Below are 8,223 nucleotides of genomic sequence, written 5' to 3'. Positions count from 1 at the left end.
TTTTTGTAGCCATACTTAATTTTTTTTCAAATCTATAACCATTCTATAACCACTTACAACTCTTTGTGAAATAAGTTCATTTTTACCATTAGAAACAACAATAATGCCAACTTTCTTAGGGACACAATGAACAATGACTTACCCATCTACCATCACCTATAGGAGAAATTATAACTCCTTTTGAAAGATCTTTGTCAATAGACAAGTCTTGGATTTCTTTCGAAGGATCTTTGTCTCCTACATCAATTGGCAACTGCTTGACTTGCGAGCCGTTAGATTCATCAAACTTCACATCTATCGTATCTTAAACTTTTCGAGTGAAGTTGTTGTAGACACAGGAAGTGTGACCGTTCGATCCATAACTGAGTAGAAAACCTTCATGTGATTTAGGAGCAAATTTTGAACGACGATGTTTGTCAAGAATGTGATATTTTGAGCCAAATACCCGAAAGTATCCAACATGTGGCTTGTTACCGATGAGTAGCTCGTACACCATTTTACCAACAAGCTTGTGAAGATAAAGTCAATTTGTAGCATGACAAGCCGTCTCAACCACTTCCGCCCAAAAGTGTTTTGGTGTCTTGTATTCATCTAGCATTGTTCTTACCATCTTGATAAGGGTACGATTCTTCCTCTCAACAACTCCATTTTATTGAGGTGTGTACATAACGGAGAACTCATGTGAGATCCCTTCTTCGTCAAGAAAGGTATTCACATTGGTGTTTTTGAACTATGTTCTGTTGTCGCTCTGAACCTTCTTAATCATCACTTCAAATTGATTTTTGGCCTTCCTAGCGAAGTTCTTAAAGATCTTTTGTACCTGCGGTTTGTCATCAAGAAGGAACACCCACATAAATCTGGAAAAATCATCAACAATGACCAAACCAAAGGAGTTACAACCAAGGCTCTTATAAGCATTGGGACCGAAGAGATCAGTATGGAGTAGCTCAAGTGCTCTCCTTATGGTCATGATATTCTTCACGGGATGACTTCCTCCAACTTGGTTTCCTACTTGGCAAGCACTACAAAGTCTATCCTTGTCAAAAATAACATCTTTCACACCAAGCATATGATCTTCTTTAACAAGTTTGTCAAGATTTTGCATGCCAACACGTCTTAAACTTCTATGCCATAACCAACATTTAGAAGATTTTGCAATTGGGTTCTTTTAGTGAAGTCATAGATCACCTCTACGAATGTCGGTAAAGACCATATTATGATTATCTCAACGAAACACTTGGCAATCTACTTCGGTAAATAGAACATTAAACCAAAGTCGGCTAGTCTAGATACGGAAAGAAGACTGTAACCAAGAGATTCAACGACAATAACATTTTGAATAGAGCTATCATTGGATATGGCCACCTTTCCAAGGCTAAGTTCCTTACCCTTGGAGTTGTCTCCAAAAGACACATACTTGTGTGGACCATCATTCTTAGCAAGCTCAGGAAACATCTCTCTATCTCCGGTCATGTGATCGGTACATCCACTATCAAGAATCCATTTGCCATGTAATCTCGAAGAATTTCCATAAGACTAAGATTTCTCATAGTCTTCTCATATTCAATTTCAAATTATTTGTCCTCATCATAATAGCCATGTTCAACATCATCATCATCATTATGTATGGGATCATCGCCTAGGGCAATGAATTTGTTAGTTTCATGGTCATGACAATGTGCAAGTTTATGAAGTCTAATGGCTTCCATTATGATGTTGCTAATGGTTCCAACGTCACCTTTAGCACGCAAAAGATCACGAACCTCAAATAGACAATCATCAAATTTAGGATCACTAGGCTTCATCTTATGAAAGGCAATAGATTTATGAAGGATCTCATCAAGGTTCTTTAAAGAGTAATTAGGGAAACCGTTTCTATGTCCTTCCATAAAGTACATGCACATTAAAAGTTCTGCATACGAATAAGCACATTTTTAGGTAATCCTCTAATGATAAGATTGATGGTTCTAAGATTACTAAGCATGTCAATTTCCTCTTCATGAGTGGAATGCAAGGGATCAATAGGAGGCACACAAGGACAATGAACATACTTTCTCAAATTAAATTCATTAGACATCAAGCATTTCATTTTTCAAGAGTTATAGTACTCTCCATCAAGTATGGGCACTTTACATCTAAGACTCCCCAAAGTAGACCCATCATTCTTCCTCCAATGGTGATTAAACCAAAGCAATGGAGACCAAGTTATCATACCAATTGTAGGATCAGAGAAGATAGATCTAGAGGGGGGGCGAATAGACTCTTAACCAATCAAAGTTGCACTTTTTAGTTTTCTTGAGATTTGAGGCAGGTTTTGGCACTAGTTAAGATATCGCCAAGATCCAACACGTGTTGCAATTCATGTAGCCTAGGGTCCTGGGTATGCTATATAAACCGGGGTCCAGACTTGTAGATAGACAACTTACGTTCTCTCTATACTTTGTACTCTCGATACACTCCAATGCAATAAACCACAAGAAGACATAGGGTATTTATCTCCCCTAGAGAACCTAAGCCTGGGTAAAATCCTCGTCTTTCATACCATCGTGCCAAGTACCTAGCTTAGGACACTATCGAGGGATTGCCGGATTTAGCTCCGACACCAGGGCGGTGGCGGTGCAGCGGGCGAGGGCATCGGCCCCATGACCAATCATGGGAGAGGGTGATGGCTGAGATCACCGATAGCCAGTAGTTTGTTTTTTAGTTTGTATGTAATCTTAGTTTAAATTTCATTTAATGTTATGTATAATTGTTTAGGGAAATTTTTGTTTTTGCCACTCTAGCTTTTGCCAATTTTCATTATGCCACTTTTGCCCTTTTGCCACTCTTAATAGTGTATGCAAGTGGTTGAATTGAGTCTAAATCAAGTTTGATGAAGTAGTTCAAATAAAATTTGCACTGAATTTATGTTCAAATATTTTTAACGAGTTAAGTTTAAGGGTCAGCTAAAAACCGCTTTTATTTAGCAGAGCAAATATACACCTCTAAAGGATAGGAGGCTATATACTCCTCTAAATTGTAAGGAATCCGTGGAATAGGTTAGAGATGCTTTAAAAAACACCACGGTGTCATTGAGGGAGTCCTGTAATGTGGGGTCCTCGGGGAGCCGGCTTATGTGACATGGGCCGGACTGATGGGCCGTGAAGATACGACATAGAAGGTCTTCTCCCGTGTCCGGATGGGACTCTCCTTTGCGTGGACGGCAAGCTTGGCATCCGGATGTGTAGTTTCCTTCCTCTATAAATCGACTTTGTATAACCCTAGTCCCCTCCGGTGCTTATATAAACCGGAGGGTTTAGTTCTTAGAGGTGATCACAATCATACAGGCTAGGCATCTAGGGTTTAGCCATTACGATCTTGAGGTAGATCAACTCTTGTAACCACTTGATACGTCTCCAATGTATCTATAATTTTTGATTGTTCCATGCTATTATATTATCTGTTTTGGATGTTTAATGGGCTTTAATATGCTCTTTTATATTATTTTTGGGACTAACCTATTAACCGGAGGCCTAGTGCCAATTTCTGTTTTTTTGCCTATTTTAGAGTTTTGCAGAAAAGGAATATCAAATGGAGTCCAAACGGAATGAAACCTTCACGAGGATCTTTCTTGGACCAAAAGCAATCCAGAAGACTTGGAGTTGAATTCTGGGACTCTACAAGGAGGCCACGAGGCAGGAGGGCGCACACAGGGGGTAGGTGCGCCCCCACTCTCGTGGGCCCCTTGTAGCTCCACCGACGTACTTCTTTTCCCTATATATACTCTTATACCCTAGAAACATCAGGGGGGGCCACGAAACCACTTTTCCACCGCCCCAACCTTCTATACCCGTGATATCCCATCTTGGGGCCTTTTCCGGTTATCTACCGGGGGGGCTCGATCACGGAGGGCTTCTACATCAACACCATTGCCTCTCCGATGAAGCGTGAGTAGTATACCCTAGACCTTCGGGTCCATAGTTATTAGCTAGATGGCTTCTTCTCTCTCTTTGATTCTCAATACAAAGTTCTCCTCGATGTTCTTGGAGATCTATTCGATGTAATATTCTTTTGTGGTGTGTTTGCCGAGATCCGATGAGTTGTGGATTTATGAACTTGATTATCTATGAATATTATTTGGTTCTTCTCTGAATTCTTATATGCATGATTTGATATATTTGCAAGTATCTTCGAATTATTGGTTTAGTTTGGCCTACTAGATTGATCTTTCTTGCAATGGGAGAAGTGCTTAGCTTTGGGTTCAATCTTGCGGTGTCCTTTCCAAGTGATAGTAGGGGCAGCAAGGCACGTATTGTATTGTTGCCATCGAGGATTAAAAGGTGGGGTTTATATCATATTGCTTGAGTTTATCCCTCTACATCATATCATCTTGCTTAATGCGTTACTCCGTTCTTATGAACTTAATACTCTAGATGCATGCTGGATAGCGGTCGATGTGTGGAGTATTAGTAGTAGATGCAGAATTGTTTCGGTATACTTGACACGGACGTCATGCCTATGTTCATGATCATTGCCTTAGATGTCTTCATAATTATGCACTTTTCTATCAATTGCTCGGCAGTAATTTGTTCACCCACCGTAATACATGTTATCTTGAGAGAAGCCACTAGTGAAACGTATGCCCCCAGGGTCTCTTTCCTATTATATTACATCTCTTTTATGTACATCGCATCTCGTTTACTATTTTGCAATCTTTACTTTCCAATATATACAACAAAAATACAAAAAATATTTACTTTACTATCTTTATTAAATCCCACTTTTGCGAGTGACCGTGAAGGGATTGACAACCCCTTTATCGTGTTGGTTGCAAGGTTCTTGATTGTTTGTGCAGGTACTAGGTGACTTGTGTGTTGTCTCCTACTGGATTGATACATTGGTTCTCAAAACTGAGGGAAATACTTACGCTAATTTGCTGCATCACCCTTTCCTCTTTAAGGGAAAACCAACGCATGCTCAAGAGGTAGAAAGAACGATTTCTGGCACCGTTGTCGGGGAGATTTACGCCAAGTCAAGCCATAGCAAGTACCCATCATAAACTCTTCTCCCTCGCATTACATTATTTGCCATTCGCCTCTCGTTTTCCTCTCCACCACTTCTAAAACGATTTTCGAAAACCTTTTCCATTTCTTCGCCCCTCTTCCGTTTGCCTCTTTTCGCTTGCCTCTTGTGTTCTCGTTCGTTAGCGCATTTGTTGCCATCGTGTCTGAAACTGGGGAGGTTATCATTTAAAATCTTGAAGAAGCTCTTGAGAATTGTTCTTCGAACCATGATACTGAAACTCCACCTAATTATAAAACAAAAATCTTTCATGTGGGGGATGGTAATATTATTGGAAACATTATTATCCAAGAATTCTTTGATTGCAAAGGATCCATGCCTATTGATAAAAAAGTCTATTCTTATTGAAACCAACTGTTATGTTGATGCCATTGTTATGCTTGTTGAGAAATTAGAAAGAAAATTTGTGCACATCCATCCCACTTTGCAAAACGTGTTTTATGAACTCCCCAACATCAGCCACCCTATAGCTAAAAAGATTGCCACTATTATCCTTATGCAAGAATTCGATTTTATAATACAAGAAGCTAGGGATATTTTTGCTTTGTATAAAAAAGATGTTGAACACCTCCTATTATAGACATTTTGTACGATAAAGAAACCTTGAGTAGTTTGGAAGCTAGAGATTATCAATCTTACAGTGAAAATCTTGAAAAGAGAGTTCCTCATTCTGAAATATATCAATCTTTGTATCTTGAAGCTTTTGAGGGGTTTGACTGGATTACTAGTGGAATTAATGTAGGGTTTAATAGGTATTAGTTGAATAAAATGATGGAAGAACCCATTAGGAATGAACTACGTATTTTATATGATGATATATATGGTGATGATCTTGACTATGGGTTTATGAATGTTAAAATTACAAATCAAAGCCCTTTCCATGATCTTAATTCTTCTTATAGAAGGGAAATAAGGGAAAGTATAGATTTATTACTATGAGTTTTGTAGGATTTGATGAGGAAAGAATTGCATACCGAAGATAGCAATACCTAGATCTATTCTTGTTTTCATGCCTAGCTAGGGGCGTTAAGCGATAGCGCTTGTTGGGAGGCAACCCAATTTTATTTTTGTTCTTTGCTTTTTGCTCCTGTTAATTCATATAGATTATGTTTATATGTGGTTTTATGTTTTAATTAGTGTTTGTGCCAAGTAGAACCTTTGGGAAGACTTGGGTGAAGTCTTTGCGATCTTGCTGTAAAAAACAGAAACTTTTGCGCTCGCGAGAATAGCTGTCATTTTTTACTGGAGAGTGCTTTTAAGTTGATTATTTTTTCAGATCATTAATAGACAAATACCTCACGTCCACAAACTTATTTCAGAATTTTTAGAGTTACATAAGTATTCGAAAGTTACAGATTGCTACAGACTGTTCTATTTTTGACAGATTCTGTTTTTCGGTGTTGTTTGCTTATTTTGATGAATCTATGAGTAGTATCGGGGGGTATGAACCATAGAGAAGTTGGAATACAGAAGGTTTAACACCAATATAAATAAAGAATGAGTTCATTGCAGTACCTTAAAGTGGTGGTTTATTTTATTATACCAACGGAGCTCATGAGATTTTCTGTTGAAGTTTTGTGTTGTGAAGTTTCCAAGTTTTTGGGTAAAGATTTGATGGATTTTGGAATAAGGAGTGGAAAGGGCCTAAGATTGGGTATTCCCAAGGCACCCCAAGATAATTCAAGGACAAGCAAAATCCTAAGCTTGGGGAAGCCCTGGAAGGCATCCCCTCTTTCGTCTTCGTCTATCGGTAACTTTACTTGAGGCTATATTTTTATTCACCACATGATATGTGTTTTGCTTGGAGCGTCTTGTATGATTTGAGTCTTTGCTTTTTAGTTTACCACAATCATCCTTGCTGTACACACCTTTTGGGAGAGACACGCATGAATCAGAATTTATTAGAATACTCTATGTGCTTCACTTATATCTTTTGAGCTAGACAATATTGCTCTGGTGCTTCACTTATATCTTTTTAGAGCATAGTGGTGGTTTTATTTTAAAGAAATTATTGATCTCTCATGCTTCACTTATATTATTTTGGGAGTCTTTTAGAACAGCATGGTAATTTTCTTTGGTTATAAAATTAGTCCTAATATGATGGGCATCCAAGATGGGTATAATAAAAACTTTCATATAAAGTGTGTTGAATACTATGAGAAGTTTGATTCTTTATGATTGTTTTGAGATATGAAGATGGTGATATTAGAGACATGCTAGTAGAGTAGTTGTGAATTTGAGGAATACTTGTGTTAAAGTTTGTGATTCTCGTAGCATGCATGTATGGTGAACCGTTATGTGATGAAGTTGGAGTTTATTGATTGCCTTCCTTACGTGTGGAGGTCGGGATCGCGCGATGGTTAACTCCTACCAACCCTTCCCCAAGGAGCATGCATGTAGTACTTTATTTTGATTACTTGTAGATTTTTGCAACAAGTATGTGAGTTCTTTATGACTAATGTTGAGTCCATGGATTATACGCACTCTCACCCTTCCATTATTTCTAGCCTCTCTAGTACCGCGCAACTCTCGCCGGTACCATAAACCCACCATATACCTTCCTCAAAAGAGCCACCATACCTACCTATTATGGCATTTCCATAGCCATTCCGAGATATATTGCCATGCAACTTTCCACCGTTCCGTTTATTATGACACGCTCCATCATTCTCATGTTGCCTTGCATGATCATGTAGTCGACATGGTATTTGTGGCAAAGCCACCGTTCATAATTTTTCATACATGTCACTCTTGAATCATTGCGCATCCCGGTACACCGCCGGAGGCATTCACGTAGAGTCGTATTTTGTTCTAAGTATCGAGTTGTAATTCTTGAGTTGTAAGTAAATAAAAGTGTGATGATCTTCATTATTAGAGCATTGTCCCATGTGAGGAAAGGATGATGGAGACTATGATTCCCCCACAAGTCGGGATGAGACTCCGAACTAAATTAAAAAAAAGAGGCCATAAAAAAAGGAGAAAAGTCTGAAATAAAAAAATAAAAAATGAGAGAAAAAGAGAGAAGGGACAATGCTACTATCCTTTTACCACACTTGTGCTTCAAAGTAGCACCATCATCTTCATGATAGAGAGTCTCCTATGTTGTCTCTTTCATATACTAGTGGGAATTTTTCATTATAGAACTTGGCTTGTATATTCCAA

Source organism: Triticum aestivum, chromosome 6B (genome assembly GCF_018294505.1).
Source record: "Triticum aestivum cultivar Chinese Spring chromosome 6B, IWGSC CS RefSeq v2.1, whole genome shotgun sequence".
In the NCBI taxonomy this organism is placed as follows: Eukaryota; Viridiplantae; Streptophyta; class Magnoliopsida; order Poales; family Poaceae; genus Triticum; species Triticum aestivum.
The sequence above is the reverse complement of the archived record's forward strand: the minus strand, read 5'-3'. Positions refer to the sequence as shown.